The 19,772-nt window shown below is 46.2% G+C and overlaps 1 non-coding gene across 1 annotated transcript; it reads right to left on the bottom strand.

The window, feature by feature from the left end:
- Nucleotides 1–19,375: 19,375 nt before the first annotated feature.
- Nucleotides 19,376–19,447, bottom strand: TRNAA-CGC (transfer RNA alanine (anticodon CGC)). Its single transcript has one exon. It is a non-coding gene; the product is annotated as a tRNA-Ala (tRNA).
- Between the last annotated feature and the right edge of the window lie 325 nt (nt 19,448–19,772).

Genomic DNA, 19,772 nt, shown 5'->3' with positions numbered 1-19,772 from the left:
AATGCATTTCAGCACAGCGAGAACATATTTGCTTGCCCTCGCATACGATCCTCACGTGACCAAGTTTTATGCAGTTGATACATTGCGCGGCTTTGGCATAAATGGTCTTACAGAATGTCGGAAGTGGCCCACCTTTACGTGCAAAGGTAGAGAGTTGCCTCTAAAATCTATTTTCACGCATCGTTAGGTACCCAATCGAGCAACCTTCACGATGACACTTGCTTCATTGACTGGCTTGACCAGGCCACTTAAGTCCGAGTTGAAAATGGCAGCTTCAACGTCATAGATCACACCAGTGGCAATGTTGGAGCTCATTGGTATGTATGAGCGGACGTTGATACCACCCACCTATGTGACGTGGCGAAGAACGATCAGTGCAGTAGCATGCGAAATATCAATCCCCATGACATTCTTACGCGGGTTCACTCTGATGTCGATGATTTTATCTGGCACCAGTCGCTCGAGCCGTACCGAAACAGATTGCCTGTTGAGGCGCTTCATGTTGCCGTTGGGCTCAGTAGGAACGAAAATGATGATGTTGGCTTCTGGCCTCCGTGGAACTTAGTCATTCGGTGTGTTTGGGAATGAAGATGCCCTGGTGTTGCGTCTCTTTGTCTTTCGGCTCGGTACAACTTCGAAGTCTTCATCAGATAGCCCCTCACCTGTCAGTGAGTAGCCATCAGTGTCCTCGCTGTCGCATTCGGGTCTCATCCACATCCTGGTTCTGGCTGTCGTGGACGCTGGAGGACCTCATAGATATCCTAACTGGTCTATATACATTGCTGATGGCCCTTCACGTGCTCATCTACCTGTGTGGTTCACCTGTGTGGTCCCCTAGAAAGCTGTTGTTGTTGTTGTTGATGTTCTCCTATTGTTAGTGGCGCATACCCACTGTGTGGGATTGGCCAAGATTCAAGTGGTTTTAAAATTTACTGTTCGGATTTGGAATGATGGAGGTTTAACCGAAAGATTACCGATAGCCTAGGAAAGTGTGGTGCTTAATGTAATGCATACAAATATATACATAAACAATTTATTCTTAGAATAGAGCAATAATTTGATTTTATACGTATAAAGTTATGTGGACATGTTAGGATAATGAAACTTGTTAATTAGTCAACCTATTAATTTCAGCAGTATAGTCCCAGACGGCCGAAAGCTATTGTTGTCATAAAACGGGTACGCGCTACACAAACTGGACAAATCCCACTATTCACTACAGCTACACTAGGAATACAGCGTACAGTTAGCCGACAAAAGGGTATGAGCCACAAAAATCTGTGCGGTCTACCAGAAAACTATCATCATCACAAAACAAGTATGCACCACAGAAACTGCACAAATCCCACTACTCTCTGCAACTACACTTGGAAGGGAGGAAACAGTTAGCCCACCAAAAGGTTATGTGCCACAGAAATCTGCGATCTACCAGAAAACTACCAAACTATCACGAAAAGGGTATGCACCACAAAAACTAGAAAACCCCACAACCTAGACTCAACAGACACTCCTCATCTTTTTCTGGCAAGAAACCTTAACAAGTGATAAATGGCGCTCAGCCGCTTTTTCACGTAGCTCATGTGGGGGGTCCAAGACAGGTTGCGGTCGATTATAGCTCCCAAGAACATGTGACTCCAGCTGCATAGCACCAACTGCCCGTTAATTGATATGCCGTAAGTGGACGTTGGCTTTCTGGTGAAAGCCACGACTGCACACTTTCCACTTGCGATTTTGAGCCCTTGTTTACGTGAGTGGTACCATGTCGAGCGCGAAGTTGAAGTCGAGTCACACCTGATGTCCACACAAAGATGTCATCAGCACGAATGCAAAATCGCACACTGCTTGGTTGCTTGCCAACTAGTACAATGAGTGTTAGGTTGAACAACGTCGGGCTTAGCACTCCGCCTTGCGGGACTCCTCGGCTACTGTAATACTCGGGTGTAGGGCCATTCTCTGTCTGCACGTGAAATGACCTATTCTGTAGGTAGCCCGGTACCCACATATATATCTTGGATGAAATAAAGGCAGGGAGATTAACCATGGCTGAGCCCGGTTGGCTACCTTGCGCTGGGGAGGTGGTAAGGGGAATAGAAATTAGAGAGAGAGAAGGAGAAAAATGTCCCTCATGCCGTCGACAAAACAGCAGTTATGTGCTTAACATCACAGATGTTGAGTGACACCCTTGTTTTAATCTATTGAGTGCATTCATTTGAATGCACTTATATGCACGGTCCCATGCATCCAAAATTTTGCCGATGGGGAAGCCATGATGGTGTCACTTGCATTCTCAAGCAGCAGACTTCTGAAAGCTTGCGAGAACTGAAGTGATAGTGTCGAGCAGTTTCAACATGCTTCGAGCTGTCGGTGTCTGCATCTTGCTCAGCAGCGCGTGCATAGCACTTACCAGGGTACTGACCATGCCGATAAGTTGTCCTGCGTCTGTCAAGTCATCAGGTACCGATGAAGTGTCCCTCACTGTCGAAGTGTGATGCCTCTCATCAGGCGCATGTATGTTGGGGAGTTCGGGCCCAGCGTCACCTGCATTGCTGGTGGTAGGTTTTTTAGGGCGGCTGTGTTCTGACTGGGTAGTAAGGATAAAGCGTCAGCTCCACTGCTAGCAGAAGGGCCTTTGTTCTCAGAACCGACAGCGCTTGACCCGAGTGGGAGAGGTGGTGGGCGTTTTGGTCATGCTTCAAGAGGCGACGAGGTTTTCGGTGGCTTTGGTGCAGCGCCAGCGACGGGACCATTCTCTCGTAATGGATTGAGCTGCTTCTCGGTGTGAGATGTCATCTCTAGCCCTTTTCTTCGGTATCGTTAACTCCTTTCAAATAAAAGTGCGGTCCTTCGAAGAGGCATCATGTGGCCCACTGCAATTTGAGCACTTCAGAGTCGAGGCCTGGCATGTTCCCTTGTTGTGGTGCCCAGTGCATTGGAAACAGACGGTAGAGTTCGTGTACATACCACATACGTGACCTAGCTTCATGCACTTCCAGCACTGAAGTTGCTTCGGTATAAAAGGACAACCTGCGCGTCGGAAGTGGCCCACTTTTACGTGTGATGGCAGTGATTCGCTCTTACATGTAATTCTTACACATCTTGATGTTCTGATACGACATATACTTGTAATGATGGCATCTTCCAAAATCGGCCTAATCAAGTCTGGTAGGTCCTAGTTGGTAATAGCATCGGCAGCTTTATATATCACTCCAATGCTCACTTCTTTGCCCAGCTGTATATGAGAGCGGACTTTCATCCCATTAGGTTCCGTTACTTCATGCAATCTGTCATGAGCAGTCACATGATTGACGTCAATCGCTAGGATGTTCTTGTGGCTATTCACTCTGACGTCTTTTACTTCGTTTGGCACCAGTGCTTCTAGCTGTACAGGCATGGCTTGCTGGTTAAGGTGTGTCATGTTGTCACTAGTGAGCACTGGCATGAAAGGAATTAATTGTTAATAGCTCGCTATTCCGCGTTGCTCGCATGATGGGCTCACTCAAAATACGTGACGTGCTCAGAAATCATCTCTTCCCCTTGTGGCTGTTGAAATGCTCAAAGTTTTCGTCCCATGATTCTTCACTGCTGATCTAGTAGGGTTCGGTTTCCTTGCTGTCAGTGCCGCTATCGGAGCTGTAGTGCTTCCTGGAACCGAGACCCGTGGTCATTCCGGTGTCCAATAATCTGCCGTAGGGCTCTACCTCCATCGCACACCAGCAGGACACCGCGCTTGACAGGCGAAATGAAAATTACTTTTAAAAAACCATGGAAGTCAAACATTTCCATTCTGCTACACCAGCAAATCGTCGTCGTCTCATCTACCGGAAAATTATCGTCATCATCAAACGGGTATGTGCCACAGAATTTGGACAAGTCCTACTACTACATTGTCTATAATTATACTGGCCAGTATTTTTCTAGACACTGTACTAATACTCACTAAAGCTACACTTAAGGTGGAGGCAACATTTATCCTACCAAAAGAGTATGTGCCAACGAAATCTATGTGATCTACCAGAAAAGTATCGTCATCATGAAGCAGGCATGCGCCACAGAAACTGGGCGAATTCCACTACTCACCACTGTTACACTAAGAATAGAGGCAACAGTTGGGCCACCAAAAGCGTATAGGCCACAGAAATCTGTATAGACTACCACAAAATGCCATCATAAAACGGATATGCGCCCCAGAAACCGGGCTAATCCCACTAGGGGGGGGGGGAGAACAGAAGGAAACGAAAGGGAAGGGATGTTAACCTGTCTGGAACGACCAGTATGCTACCCTATACTGGAGACAAGGATGGGGAAGTCTGAAAGATGGAGACAAAGAGAGAGAGGAAAGCAGGCACACACTTTGCGATCACAAATGCTCGTGAATTGGAACATGTCACGCGTACTTACTGGCGAAAGCCCGAAAAGACGTCGTTATAGTCCTCTGGCGTTCCAAGGAATGATGGGTGCTTCCTTGACTGCTCTGAAATGATGTCGATCCTTAGCCACATTTCTACTCGAGCGATTTAGGTACTAGGCTTAAGACGTTCAGTACTTTGAGAGCGCTTCGAGCATACGTTGTCCCCATGTCCAACAAGATATCGCATACGGCACTCATGAAAGAACGAAGTATAGTTATGATTTTGCCATATTTCTTATGAGTGTGATGAGCGGTTGGTGAAGACCCCTGAGTGGGCGTGGTCTTCTGACGTTCTATGGTAAGTGGACGACTTGGAATAATAGGCCATTCCTCGGTCGAGACATTTCTCTCTACAGTCTTCTTTGAATTTGTCTGTCCTGTTGCAGCTTGACTTAATGGTGCAGCAGTAGAGGTGGCGCTGTTCATTCGAGCTTGCGCAATCCTAATTAGAGGTCGAATGATCCCTGTGGTTCGAATTGTTTCTGACTATTTTCCTAAGCGCCACATGCTCCTTCTTAATTTGAGGGCAGTCTTTCGATGAGGCAGTGTGTGAGCCATTACAGTTACCGCTTTTAAAAACGAGGATTGACACGCATCTTCCGAATGGGATTCTGCGCACCGGAAAAACCAAGCGAGTTCGTATCACGCCCTTGACACGACCTAGTTTAAAGCACTGGTGGCACTGAAGTGGCTTTTGCGCAAAAGGCTGAAGAGGATGTTGAAGAGAGAGAAAGATATATATATATATATAAAGGCGCAGGAAAAGCAAGGAGGTTAACCAGACGTACGTCCGGTTTACAACCCTGCACTGTGGATGGAATGAAGGGGAGGAAAAAGGTTGGAGAGAAAGAAGAAGGGTACACACAATCACAAGCACACTCGGGGGAGCACATGCAGTCTACGGGCGGTCGCTCAGGTTTGTTGCCATTAGGTAATGTAGGAGTGCTTTTTGTCGCTTTGTGCGCAATTGAGGCAGACTCCCAAGGTCCCAGAGTCTTCTGCACAGAGAATGGTCTAGAGTCCCGTTGGCTTGAAACCATTCTGAGCTGGCATCGCTGCATGTCGTAACAAGCGCAGCGGCACAGGATGTGTTCGATAGTTTCTTCAGCTCCACATGAGTCGCATATGTAGAAGTGTCTGCCATAATGTGTGACTTTGACATGGAATGGTGCACAGTTGCCTTTGAAGACTAGTTTTACACAGCATGACTTCTCAAGGTGGTGTACCTGAGTGATGACACTACCCTCAATTGTCGGTTCAATGAGGGTAGGCAAGTCAGCGTCGGTAATAGCAGTGTCTTCATCATATATCACACATGCTATGGATGCGTTGTCATTCGGTATAATCTGTATGGTCTACCAGAAAACTATTGTGCACGTCATTGCACACAACGTTGCAGCTATACAGACGTTGTTCCAGGGTACATGTGGTACAGCTTGCCTGTTTTGACAAACATCTGCAAAAGAAGCACACGTACAATCGAAAACGTCCAGGGTCAGGCACTTGGAGTTTGTCTTGGGCTACCACGTTGCACATCCACAGCGGAGACCATCATAATCATCAAAGATCATCCGGCCTCAGTGCCCATTACTCTGTAGGTGACTCGAGCGCCTAGTAGGCACCTAGCTCGCGCCCCTGCCCACCACCTCGCTTCGCTTCCACAAGACCGACCAAGTGCCTCCTTCTGTAAGAGAGTGTAGAGTTACCGTGAGTGCCTTCCAGCAAGCCACACACCTCCAGAACGTATCCTGACACCGCCTTGGTGTTAGACCGTCCAAACGTACTCGTGACAGTACCAGGAATTTGCAAAAATGCGGGTCTGTCGGCACCAACTGTGAAGCAGCTGACTACTTATGCGGCACGGATACAAGAGAGAAAGAGAGAATAAATAAAAAGAATAGACAGGAAGGTTAACTTAGAAGAATTGGTTTGCTACCCTGTACAGGGGTGGGGAAAACGGTCGGAAATAGAATAGAGATAGATAAATATCAAATAGATTAGAAAAAATCACATGCGCACACATTCAAGGAGCTCCAATCACAGTCGTTTGGACAGGTCGGTTGAACGCATAAAGTGCAGGAGCACCTTCACAGCCTGCTTCTGCGACATAAAGTTCTGTCGGTAGCCCAGCATTATTTCTTCCGTAAGAGTCTGGTTGTTTAGTTCGTCTAGTACATTGCAGAGTGACTGTTTTTACTAGCAGTGTGGGCATTCACACAGATTGTGCCAAGTTGTTTCGTCACTGCCGCAATGGTCGCATGCAGTGGTGTCACCCATTCCTATGCGGAACGCGAGCGCATTGGTAAATGCAAAGCCCAACTATAATCTGCACGGCATAGTAGCGTCTCGTCGGCGTATTTCCGGAGGAATTCGAAGACTGAGAGTTAGGTCTAAGGTACACATTCGTGCATGGGTGAAATGTGACTCGTTCCATTGTGACGTGGTGCGCTTGCGAGTAAGCATGCGGAGTTTCCGTGCAGCGTCAGTTCTGGAGAGCAGAATCGATATTTGATCACTTTCAGTATGGGCGGAACGGGCAGCTCTATTGTCCCGTATGTTGCCAATTATTGCACAATTACTGGGAAGCCATTGAAAAGCTATTCATGTTCTTTCTCAATGAAATGGTGAGTCTTTTCTGCAATCTCGAATACCAGCTGTTCGTATGGGCCATGGTGTAAAGGTGATAGAAGAGATTGCAGTGCCGCCTTTGAGTCACTGAAAATTGTACATTTTTGTGGCTGTTGATCGCTGATGAATTGCAATGCGGCACGAAGAGCTGTGAGCTCTGCTTCCGTTGATGTCGTAAGGCGGGAGGATACAAACACCACGTTAAACTTTATGCGGATGGTTCGCCAAATGTTACGGGATCTGCAGTAGCTGCGATCTTCACAACAAAAGCCAAAACCATCAACTTTTGACCATCTCACAAAACAACACATCGACAGCTGCAGAGCTCGCAGCACTATGCTGTGCACTCTGCAGGATTATTAAAGAAGTGCCTCTAAAATGGTGCATTTTCACCGATTCGAAACCAGCTCTGTATATTATTCGCATTGCGCTACTTCGGGGACTTCATGACCAATTGGTTCTGGAAAGAAGACAATTGTATCAACAAGTACTACAAAAAGGACACGATGTAACTTTTCAATGGTTATTAGGCCACTGCAAAATCAATGATAACAAGCATGCCGACGATGCAGCAAAAAACGCTCACGAAAATGACATGATGGATCCCATCTACTGTCAAGAAGTGACGAAGCAGCCAGGATTAATACGCTCGCCCACGATGTCGCCAGGTCTCTGTGGAACACACCCGGATTTCTACACACCCGTCTTCACCGTCTAGATTCATACCTACGACTTTCCATTCCATCTGCGTTATCGAAATGTGAAACAACCGTTCCCTGCCGCATGTGTCTTGGGATGTCTTACACGAATACCTTTGCTTCATATTCAGCACTGTTTGCCAATCTGATGCTTGCCGCATCAGATTGGAGATAGTGCTGCGCGTGACCACTGCGGCGTTGACGAAACAATCAAACATATTTTGTGTCAGTGCCCTCAGTACAGCTGTCAGACACAGTTCATGTCTGCAGTGTTAGCACGCCTCTATGACCTGCCGCTAACCGAAAATTTACTTTAGGAATGCCGTAAAGATAGAGCTTCACGCAAAAAAGCGACGAAGACCCTACTAAAGTTTCTGCCATCGACCCGCTTCGTCGAACGATTGTGACATTCTAGTTTGTGTGTGTTTCCCCTTCCCTAACGCTCTCTTTTTCTCTCTCATCCCGTTTTTCTTACTTTTCTGTCCCCCATTCCCTCTTCGTCAGTGCAGGGTAGCTAACCAGATACTTGGTTTTTGGTTTACCTCTCTGCCTTTTCGTGCTGTATAAAACGCCAGGCCGGTGCGGTAGGCGCAGCACAGTCCTAGCAAGAGCTAGGAGAGCGGCCTTTCAGAGCCTTTTCAAAACAATAATTGGGTAACTACTGCATGAACACTTGCTTGGTACCCACTTGGGCAATAATCATTACCTTTTAGGTAGTAGGCCGGCATTCGCTTTGCTATTTTTCATCATTTTCCTGAGAAGCTTGGCATACGCTAAACACTTGCGAGGAATTTTGTGCCAATTGTCCATGCAGTGGCTGATGACCATGAGGAATTAGGGTTGTAGTTGGTATGCGCCATATTTATTAGCGCAACAAGAACAACCTTTTGTAATGGGTTGGAACATTGGACGGGTCACTCAATATGCTATTCGAATTGTGCGATGACTGGTTGTTCTTTCGCTGTTTTAAAACGCTTCATAAGTCGTATTGACGCAATTGCTTTCCCGACATCAAGCCTGCAAGTTTGACAAGTCACAAGCACCGGAGTAGCTCAGTGGTCGAATACTGGTAGAATAGCAGACCCGGGTTCGAGCCCCACCGTGTCATTGGCTCTAGGTCATGCCTGTCTAAGGCAAGTTTGACAACAAGTTACGAGCACCGGCGTAACTCAGTGGTAGAATATTGGGCTGGCACCCAGCGGACCCAGGTTCAAGCCCCACTGTGTCATTGGTGCAAGGTTTTTTTTTTTTCTAATCTCGCGTGATGAGGTTACGGACACCGGTGACGGTGGTGGCGGCGGACAGTAACAACTGTGCGTGACCCGAAAAGTGATCTCATAATAGCTTTCGCTGTAATATATCTCTCGCTATCGTCATTATAAAACGGGTATACCTCCACAGAAACTACTGCTCAAAACAGCTACGCTAGGAATGGAGGCTATAGTTTCCCACCAAAAGGGTATGCGCCACAAAAATCTGTGTGGTCTACCACAACTGGTGCGTGTTCACAGGCTCAACGGCAGCAATACAGTGTTTGGTCTTCGTTTACGCCGGGAATCTCTTGAACAACTAATGCTGAAAATTAGAGTGCTGCTTCACCATCTTTTCGACGAAGGACATGAAATCATGTTTCAGTGGCTTCCAATGCACTGCGGCATACTGGGCAAAGAACATACCAATGCAGCTGCTCGATCCGCACACGAAGATGGTAAGGAAGAATCCATTCCATTTTCGAGGACTGATGTTGCAATGAAAATCCGAAAAATTGTTGATGAACAAGTGAAATCCCTCTGGAGCGCTGAGTGCTTACGGCACACACGACTGTATGGGCTGGACACGTCTCGTCGTTTTCGGCCTCTGTCCGGACTCTCTCGACTTCAGAGAACGGTGCTTTGCCGACTGTGGCTTGGTGTCGCTTTCACCAAAATTCTCGCCTTCCGAATCGGCATGGAAGACAGTGCTGCTTACGGTCATTACGGAAGCTATGAAACTATAGAGCACGTTCTCTGTCACTGCCGTCGTTACAGCATGCAAAGACGGCAGCTAGATACTGCGTTAGCTCGCCCTGACGACAGACCTTAGTCAAAACAATCAGTGCTTGAAAGGCGACATGATCTGTCTTCGCACTGAAAATCAGAGAAGGCCTTTTTGCGTGGTAACGGCCTGTTGCATAGACTATCGCACCCCAGCTCACATAGAGTTTTTTTCTTTTTCCCACATGTATTTCACTCTTAACTTTCTTTCCCATGTTTCTTCCCCATTCTCCACTATCTTAGTGCAGGGTAGCAAACCGAATTCCTTATTTTATTCTTTCTCTTTCTCATCATCATAAAACGGGAATGCGCCACAAAAACTGGACTAATCCCACTACTCACAACAGCTGCACTAGGAATGGGGAAAACAGTTAGCCGGCCACAAGGATATGTGCCCCAGAAATCCGAGGTCTACCAGAAAACTATCACGAAACGGGTATGCACCATAGAAACTGTACAAACCCCACTACTCTCAGCAACAACACTAGGAATGAAGGAAACAGCCCACCAAAAGGTTATGCGCCAAAGAATTCTGCATTCTACCAGAAAACTATCAAACTATCACGAAACGAGTATGCACCACCGAAACTGGGTAAACCCCACAACTCTCTGCAAGTACACTAGGAACGGAGGAAGCAGTCGGCCCAACAAAAGGGTATGTGCCACAGAAATCAGTGTGGTTTACCAGAAATCTCTCGTCATCATAAAACGGGCATGAACGTCAAGAACTGAACAAATACCGCTACTCACTACAGCTGCACTAGGAATGGAGAAAACAGTTAGCCCACCAAAAGGGTATGTGCCACAGAAATCAGTGTGGTCTATGAGAAATCACTCGTCATTAAAAAACGGGTAAGCGCCACAGAAACTGTACAAATCCCACTACTCTCGGCAACTACACTAGGAATGGAAGAAACAGTTATCGCACCAAAAGGGTATGTGCCACAGAGACCAGTGTGGTCTACCAGAAATCACTCGTGATTATAAAACCGGTATGCGCCACAGAAACTGTACAAATCCCACTACTCTCTGCAACTACACTAGCAATGGGAGAAACAGTTAGCCCACCAAAATGTTATGTGCCATAGAAAGGTGTGGTCTACTAGAAAACTATCAAACTGTCATGAAACGGGTATGTACGATAGAAACAGGATAATCCCCACAACACTCTGCAAGTACACTAGAAACGGAGGAAACAGTCGGCCTACCAAAAGGGTATATGCCACAGAAATCAGTGTTGTCTACCAGAAATCTCTCGTCATCATAAAACGGGTATGCGCCTCAAAAACTAGACAAATACCGCTACTCACTACAGCTGCACTAGGAATGAAGGGAACAGTTAGCCCACCAAAAGGATATGCGCCACAGAAATCTGTGGTCTACCAGAAAACTATCACGAAATGAGTGTGCACTACAGAAACTGCACAAATCCCACTACTCTCTGCACCAGGAATGGAGGAAACAGTTAGCCCACCAAAAGGATATGCGCCACAGAAATCTGTGGTCTACCAGAAAACTATCACGAAACGGGTGTGCACTACAGAAACTGCACAAATTCCACTACTCTCTGCACCAGGAATGGAGGAAACAGTTAGCCCACCAAAAGGATATGCGCCACAGAAATCTGTGGTCTAGCAGAAAACTATCACGAAACGGGTGTGCACTACAGAAACTGCACAAATCCCACTACTCTCTGCACCAGGAATGAAGGAAACAGTTAGCCCACCAAAAGGATATGCGCCACAGAAATCTGTGGTCTACCAGAAAACTATCACGAAACGGGTGTGCACTACAGAAACTGCACAAATCCCACTACTCTCTGCACCAGGAATGAAGGAAACAGTTAGCCCACCAAAAGGATATGCGCCACAGAAATCTGTGGTCTAGCAGAAAACTATCACGAAACGGGTGTGCACTACAGAAACTGCACAAATTCCACTACTCTCTGCACCAGGAATGGAGGAAACAGTTAGCCCACCAAAAGGATATGCGCCACAGAAATCTGTGGTCTACCAGAAAACTATCACGAAATGAGTGTGCACTACAGAAACTGCACAAATCCCACTACTCTCTGCACCAGGAATGGAGGAAACAGTTAGCCCACCAAAAGGATATGCGCCACAGAAATCTGTGGTCTACCAGAAAACTATCACGAAACGGGTGTGCACTACAGAAACTGCACAAATTCCACTACTCTCTGCACCAGGAATGGAGGAAACAGTTAGCCCACCAAAAGGATATGCGCCACAGAAATCTGTGGTCTAGCAGAAAACTATCACGAAACGGGTGTGCACTACAGAAACTGCACAAATCCCACTACTCTCTGCACCAGGAATGAAGGAAACAGTTAGCCCACCAAAAGGATATGCGCCACAGAAATCTGTGGTCTAGCAGAAAACTATCACGAAACGGGTGTGCACTACAGAAACTGCACAAATCCCACTACTCTCTGCAACAGGAATGAAGGAAACAGTTAGCCCACCAAAAGGATATGCGCCACAGAAATCTGTGGTCTACCAGAAAACTATCACGAAACGGGTGTGCACTACAGAAACTGCACAAATTCCACTGTTCTCTGCACCAGGAATGAAGGAAACAGTTAGCCCACCAAAAGGATATGCGCCACAGAAATCTGTGGTCTACCAGAAAACTATCACGAAACGGGTGTGCACTACAGAAACTGCACAAATTCCACTGTTCTCTGCACCAGGAATGAAGGAAACAGTTAGCCCACCAAAAGGATATGCGCCACAGAAATCTGTGGTCTACCAGAAAACTATCACGAAACGGGTGTGCACTACAGAAACTGCACAAATCCCACTACTTTCTGCACCAGGAATGGAGGAAGCAGTTAGCCCACCAAAAGGGTATGTGTCACAGAAATCAGTGTGGTCTACCAGAAATCACTCGACATTATAAAACGGGTATGCGCCACAGAAACTGTACAAATCCCACTACTCCTTGCAACTACACTAGGAATGGAGGAAGCAGTCAGCCCACCAAAAGGTTATGTGCCACAGAAAGCGGCGGTCTACCAGAAAACTATCAAACTATCACGAAACGGGTATACACCAAAGAAACTGGACAAACCCCACAACTCTCCGCAAGTACACTAGGAACGGAGGAAATAGTCGGCTCACCAAAAGGGTATGTGCCACAGAAATCAGTGTTGTATACCGGAAATCTCTCGTCATCATAAAATGGGTATGCATTTCAAAAACTGGACAAATCCCACTACTCACTACCGCTGCAGTTGGAATGGAGGAAACAGTTGGTCCACCAAAAGGATATGTGCCCCAGAAATCTGTGGTCTACCAGAAATCTCCCGTCATTATAAAATGGGTATGCACCAGAGAAACTGGACAAATCACACTACTCTCTGCAACTACACTAGGAACGGAGAAAACAATTATCCCACCAAAACGTTATGTGCCACAGATATCAGTATGTTCTAGCAGAAATCTCTCGTCATCATTAAACGGGTATGGCCACCAAAACTGAATAAATCCCACTACTCACTATAGCTGCACTATGAATAGAGAAACAGTTAGCCCATCAAAAGGTTATGTGACAGAGAAATATGTGGTCTACCAGAAAACTATCACGAAATGGGTGGGCACCACAGCTACTGAACAAATCCTTCTGCTCTCTGCAACTACACTAGGAATGGAGGAAACAGTTAGCTCTTTAAAAGGGTATGTGCCAGAGAAATCAGTGTGGTCTACCAAAAATCTATCGTCATCATAAAACGGGTATGTGCCACAAAAACTGGGGAAATCCCCCTACTCACTACAGCTATGCTAGGAATAGAGGAAACAGCCCACCAAACGGTCAAGTGCCACAGAAATCTGTGGTGTACCAGAAAACTATCGTTGTCACAAAATGGGTATGCGAATGAATTTCTTAGTCGGGCTATGTCAGGCGTTTGTCGGGATTCGTCCACCACCCTCTACCTTAGCAACGTCTGCGGGGGCGCACGCTTATCCTCGCGCCAGCACCGGAGCATGTTGTGCGAAAGAGTGTAGTAGAGGCTAGGCGCAGTTCTTCACCATTCCTTGTTTTGCCGTTCTCGCTCTCTCTTTTCCCTGCACCCCACTTTCTCATCCACTCGCGCCTCATTCTCTACCGTTCACTGGCTGGGTGCCTCTCAAGAACATCCGGAAATGTGTGGCCGAGACGGTACTGTGACACGCCAACGCATAGCCGAGACCGCTGTTTTTTTTTGTTCACTTCATGGTATTTTGTATATCGCGCACACTACCTGCTAGAGCGGGAAACGCATACCACGTTTCTCACGTTAGGAAAACGTCACGCGCAACAAACGGTCTAAGAAAAAAAAGAAAACATTATTATTCTAGCGCTGGGTTGTCAAGTGCGAAACCCAGTTATGGACGCTACGCAATGCATTTGGCTTTACTGATGATTCTCTTCGGGGAGGTAGAGAAATTTTATCTCTGCGCAGGCAGCGCTGAATAATTAATCAGGACCCCTCATTTGCTGTTCCCGTCCACCATACTCGTGGAGTAGCATGTCTCGGCGTCGAAATGACCACAACACACCCCCACGTAATTTTTCGGGTCGCTCGTGCACCTTCTGATGTCACAACGGAGATAAGTATAGAGGAGGGCGAAGAGGAATAAGGCAGTGGGCCCTTTTCTTTGTTTTTACCGTTGTTTTTTTTTTCTTAACCTGTTCTCATACAACAACTCAAGGCTGTCCAGAAGGCCCACGATGCGGCGGTGAAGCTGGGCCTCCCCGTCCCAACGTCGGAGCGGCCCGCGATCCTACCCCTATAAAACGGGGGTGGAATCCTTCAGGGCCCCAATAAATGTTTTCATCCATCCATCCATTGTGATTTAGTTCTTTGACTAGCCTGCGTAATGCTGTCCGTCCGTGTCTCTGTGCCACGCGCTGCACCGCATTTCCCCTGCTGCAGTTGGTCAAGTCGCAGCATGCCAAGTAGGTCAAGCCGCAGCAGTGCGCTGACATCACTCTCTCTCTCTCTCTCTCTCACTCGCAGCAGCTGCCGGCTCCTCCTGACACACCTAGTTCTGTTGCTCCTGCGTCTGCTCGCAACACAATTCTCTCTCACTTCACCCTCTGCACCACTTGCACGCTCGACCACAAGCCGAGTGGGAAGTCTTTCAGCTCGTTTATTTACGATGAAACTTAGACGAAACCAAACCCCCCTCCCCCCCCCTTCCGTGTCTTTGCGTTCCGAAGAAACGTTTCCTGGAGTAAAGGCTACAACGAGTTTCGCTTCAAATCCTTCTTCCAGCACCCGCGTCGATGCTCGTTTCAGCCGGGTCAACACAGTGAGCACCGCTGCTGCTTCGCCTCCCATCATGGTTCCTTTAGCGGAGATAGTGCATTTTTTTGTTTATTACGAAGCGGGCGACGGTGTCAATGATTAACGAATTCCAAGCCATCGGGTTGCGCCGCTTCTCCGCAGATTGTTTCACCACCATAATTTTGTTTTCAGTCCATTGCGGGTTGAGAAACATTGATGAACGTTTGTTAATATTGAGAATTGCGTTTGCCTGGTCTTATGGGCATGTGTCACTAAATAACACACGCATTATCCACTAAATACCTCCTTAGGATCACATACTACGGGGGTGTTTTCCTAGGTGAATCGTGGAGCTAGCGAAACGTATTACGCAGATGTCCTGCAGTTCAATGCTATATAACGCAACTTTTCTTCCCTTGCTTGGATGCTACCTTACTTTTGCACAGCTTCTGAAGGTAGACTATGCTATAGCCGTTATTTTCTGGACAGAAAAGTGCGCTAGCATGAATCACTGACATAGAGAGCTTCTTGTGCGACCTACTGAAATAGTCATGGTCAATTTTTTTATGGAATCACTGTCGACCCTAAGGGAGATAGGAAAGAATAAAAAAAGCCATGTGATTTTTTTTGTCGCACCTCACTGCACGATGCGAGTCCGTAGAAAACAAAATTATCATTGTGCCCTGTTTTTTTTCCTCTCAAAGTGAGCATTTTACTAAGTACCTCGATAGATGAGCAATTGCTAGTTTTCTTGTTTCGCTAATCTCTATGTACTGTTTCCGAAAAGAGAGAAAACTTGACATGGTGGTGGTGGCGCTCCTATATAGCCGATTTCGAAATGTGGCCACGTATTTATTTTTATCAGAATTTCGCCGTGTAATATAAAAAACATTACCTGATTTTTTTTCGACTTCTGGTTTCTTAGAACACATGCTGATGAAGAATGCGTTTTCAAAAAAAGCAGCAAATGAATTAACGAAGAAAAATGTCACTGGATAAACAAAGACACAAGAACAGAGCGCACAGCACAGGTGTTGTGTGTCCTCCTCTTGTTTCTCCGTGTATTCAACGTTACTTTTCTCCTTCAGTATGTACCGACAAGCTCAAATTTCAACAGCACTCAACATATACCGATAGGCTGTTATCCCACAAATTTTTGGCTTAACGCAACGGGGTTCCTGCATTACATATTCAATAACCTGCACTCGCGGCTTACGTCTCGCCTCTGCATGCAGTATGCGCGTTATGTTTTTTTTTTCTCTTTTCACTTTGCTCAACATTACAAAAAAGAACAAGAAAAAAACGTGGCAATTTTCCCGGATTACCTGGCTACATCCGATATATGCTTCCTTGTAAGCTTAAACAAAACAGTCAATGCGCTATTAAAGTAATTATAATGATGGCCTTTCCGGATCAGAAAGTTCCCGACACGAGTCTATATCGAAGAGCTTAAATATATCATCCGGCTAACTGCGTGCTTTTTTACAGTTTTGACCATGGCCATGTAGAGCGAAATAATTATCACCGAATAGTTCGCTTAACTTCCCTGCTTATGCTCGTCTAACCACTATGCAGCCAATCAATAGCGTGCCTTGCCACATTCCTTTCTCAAGTTTGTTATCGCCCCGTTGCACTATGTTCAGCACCAACCGCACCTACGGTGTTCGAGAAGCTTCGAGGCTGTAGTAGATCGTTTTGTAAAGATTACGCTCACTTCGTGAACATTAGAGATTTTTCTGGAACCTACGTGGCTGCTAGCGATAACGCTAGAATGTTCGACCACATGGCTCTAAATGCCGACGCGCTACTCCGCTTGTCAGTTGATCGACGGCCGTCGCTCAGTTCGCCGCTATCCGTGTCAACGTATTGCTGTAATCTTACTTTCCTTTTACGTGACCACAAGTTCGGCCGAATAAACTGCTTAATCTTCAACCTACTGTCTGCTTCGTTCATTGACGTCACGACCCCGTGACAATATGGGTGACGTAGGATGAAGGTGCCACTGAGATAAAATCTTTCCTCAAGCTCATGCTGATCGGTGGGCAAATGCATGTTTTAGGTATAATCCCTGTTTAACTAAAAGCCCACATGAGCAAGCAGTGCCTGAAAGAATACCCATTTACACTTTTACTCTACGTCGCAGATGGCTTGCACCGAAACTCGTGCTTCATAGCCCTGCGTGTGCTGTTCAGACAAATATAGACCCCTTATAATCACCGACATGATCATGCTGACTACTCTATTAACGCGATAGAGTTAACAGAATACAGTAATACAAGTTCCGCCGACGCTGCAATTTCGCAGAAATTGCAACGCCGGCGTCGATGCCATGTTCTGTGAGCGAAAAATAATCAACTTGTGCGTGTTGGAAAAAGCGAGAAGAAAAAGATGTAAACCAATTAAATAAGAAATTCTGAGTCCAAGTGAGGATCAAACCTAGTTTGTTCCCATGGCATAATGTGAATTTAAGTCAGTCAGTCGGTCGGTCGGCTGGTTGGTCGGTGAACTTTATTGAGATCCTGTAGAGTCAGCCGGTGCAGCCCTAGAGAGGACCCCTGGCTTACTGTCGGATTAATCTCATGTTGAAGCCGGGAGGCCATGCCTCTGCGCTCCTTCACGGGCCCTTACAACTGCCTTAAAGAGGTCTTCGAAGTAGTGAAAATATTGGTCATCCTAATTATGGAAAGTCGTGAAGAAACCGTTCAACACTTTTATAAAATTCGAAGCATTTTTTAGTGAACGTCGTCAACATTGAGCGTATATATCTATCTATCTATCTTTCTATCTATCTATCTATCTATCTATCTATCTATCTATCTATCTATCTATCTATCTATCTATCTATCATCTATCTATCTATCTATCTATCTATCTATCTATCTATCTATCTATCTATCTATCTATCTATCTATCTATCTATCTATCTATCTATCTATCTATCTATCTATGAAGAAATACCCCACAGACTCCGGAAGAGGCACAAGGAGAGGGAGGAATATAGTACAATTCAATACATAACCGATGGGATGCATATACAGGTATCCATAAATTAGGAAGTGCTATACAGCGTTCGTTAAGTTAGCGTTCATAGCGGTCGCCCGCTCTTTCTGTCTCTTGGCGGTGGTGTGCAAGAAGTCAGTACACAACCGATGGGCAGTAATGACAAACGTTAACGCAAAGCGTTGCGTACGCTATTCTAAAACTTCCTATTGATTCCGAGCTAACAAATATTATGTACCGAGCAATACAGATATTGCCAAACATAAAACAAAAAGGCAAAATAACAGAAGAGCAAAAAAAGCAACAAGTATCGTAACGTGATAGTAAGTATTGCATAAGAAAATGTGTTAACACAGCCATGATATGACAGAATTATGTCATTATATATTACACAAACTGAACAGAGGCGCGTGACAGTGCAAAACGAAAATGTGTGCAGTTGCACTCAACTTGAAAGCTGCAGAAAATGCGTAACAGTGCCTTGCCTATCCTTTAGCGACTGTCGAGATTACGGGCAAGCACGTGCTGGTGTTCCCAACCTGTAGCCTACGGTGACACAGAAGTAGCACTACGAGGTTTCTGGACCGCTATTTCAGCAATCAGCATCGACCTAATATTCGCCTTCAGTGTCTCTTTAAGCTTACGTGCAAGTGGAAACGACACAACACCCCTCCTGCAACTTTTAAGGCGTGAGATATAAGGGGCTATGTTGGCATTCGTCTCCCGAGAATCGCCTGCGAGACTTTTCGTGGCTTCGTGAGGCCCACCCAAAATACCTACGGGACCTCCTCCGACTGAACGCCTCGGGTAGAGGGAACGATTCGTCATAACATCATCATGCGACGTTGTCGTGTCGTAACGTTATCGTGACGTCATGCTATGACGTCACTGCATGATGTCCCGTAAAGACGCCATTAACTGGCATTGTTGAAGGGCCAAAGGTCATAGGCAGTGAAACTTCACGTAAGGTGCCAGAAACTTCAGTTGTATCGGAAGATGCAATGCAATCGACCCAGATTGATTTATATGTGGGGTTTAACGTCCCAAAACCACCATTTGATTATGAGAGACGCCGTAGTGGAGAGCACCGGAAATTTAGACCACCTGGGGTTCTTTAACGTCCACCAAAATCTGAGAAAACGGGCCTACAACATTTCCGCCTCCATCGGAAATGCAGCCGCTGCAGCCGTGATTCAATCCCACAGCCTGCGGGTCAGCAGCTGTGTACCTTAGCCACTAGACTACCACGGCAGGGCACAAAAGGTGCAATAAAGCTTATGAACTAGGCATAAGCGAGAGATTTTCCTGCGAAATAACTTGCCATGGGCAGGATCCAAACCTGCGACCTCCGAATGGCGCGTTCGATGCTCTACCACTGAGCTACCATGGCAGCTATCCCCCAGTCACTTTATTGGGTTTATATGTGAATTTAAACGTGGGAGTGTCACTCAGCGCCGCTAGTAACCATGGCGGTGACTGTGGCACACTTTTTGAGGCTGTTTGGCGTCACGCAGCATGTGAACTTATTACGAGCGGTCAGCTTACCAATAGGCCCTTGTATACGACCTAAGAGCATTAAGTCTGCCAGTACTAGACCATCGTTAATGAATTAAGGAAAGAAGTGTATACTTTAAGGCTCGTTCTTCCTTGATGTTCGGCGTAGAGGCGAAGCAGAATATTTGCGGGACTATATATATATATATATATATATATAT

This window comes from Rhipicephalus microplus, chromosome 1 (assembly GCF_043290135.1).
Source record: "Rhipicephalus microplus isolate Deutch F79 chromosome 1, USDA_Rmic, whole genome shotgun sequence".
Lineage (NCBI taxonomy): Eukaryota > Metazoa > Arthropoda > Arachnida > Ixodida > Ixodidae > Rhipicephalus > Rhipicephalus microplus.
The sequence above is the reverse complement of the archived record's forward strand: the minus strand, read 5'-3'. Positions and strand labels throughout refer to the sequence as shown.